Source organism: Penaeus monodon, chromosome 24 (assembly GCF_015228065.2).
Source record: "Penaeus monodon isolate SGIC_2016 chromosome 24, NSTDA_Pmon_1, whole genome shotgun sequence".
Taxonomy (NCBI): Eukaryota; Metazoa; Arthropoda; class Malacostraca; order Decapoda; family Penaeidae; genus Penaeus; species Penaeus monodon.
This window is the reverse complement of record NC_051409.1, coordinates 7,273,490-7,274,093: the sequence shown is the minus strand read 5'-3', so window position 1 is coordinate 7,274,093 and position 604 is coordinate 7,273,490. Positions and strand designations below refer to the sequence as shown.

The 604-nt window shown below is 37.1% G+C and overlaps 1 pseudogene; it reads right to left on the bottom strand.

Annotated features, from left to right (window-relative positions):
- Positions 1-604, bottom strand: part of LOC119588834 — an 8,495-nt pseudogene that overhangs the window by 2,462 nt on the left and 5,429 nt on the right.

The following is a 604-nucleotide window of genomic DNA, read 5'->3' as shown; positions in this document are numbered from 1 at the left end:
TTTCACCAAAAACAAAAATAGAGGTTAAAAAACAACAGCAGTTCAGAAAATAACAGAGACACTACCACCACCAGCAGTACGAAGGTTATCAAAAGCTGTCATAAAATATCAGTGTCTACACTACAAATTACTTCTCGTACACTCTCACAAGCAGTACATAGCAAAATGTAAAGAAACTTGATTTTCATTCTTGTCCTTATTGTTTTGATGCTTTGATCATAACCATTTAGTAAAAGCAAGAGAAAATACAAATATATCTGGTAACAAAATAATACCTAAATTAGGGAGCTCAGTGATCAAATAAACTGAAAACATAGGATGCGTGGAAAAATTTTGTTAATTCCCATGTAGCACTGCCAACACTCTACTCTTGACCATAGGAATGTAAAAAATCTAAAGTATAATGCTTTGTGAGATGACTCTCTCACTCACATCTTTCTCAATGTCACTCATACCAATTCTTCCTCACTCATACCTTTCTCAACCTGGGCATCAACTGGGAGGCTGAAGGGGTAACTGCCCTCCCCAAGACTATGTCTGCCCCCTCAAGGTCTAGCTTGTCTCCCCCCCCCAAGGGTGACAATTTTTTTTTTTATCATTTATA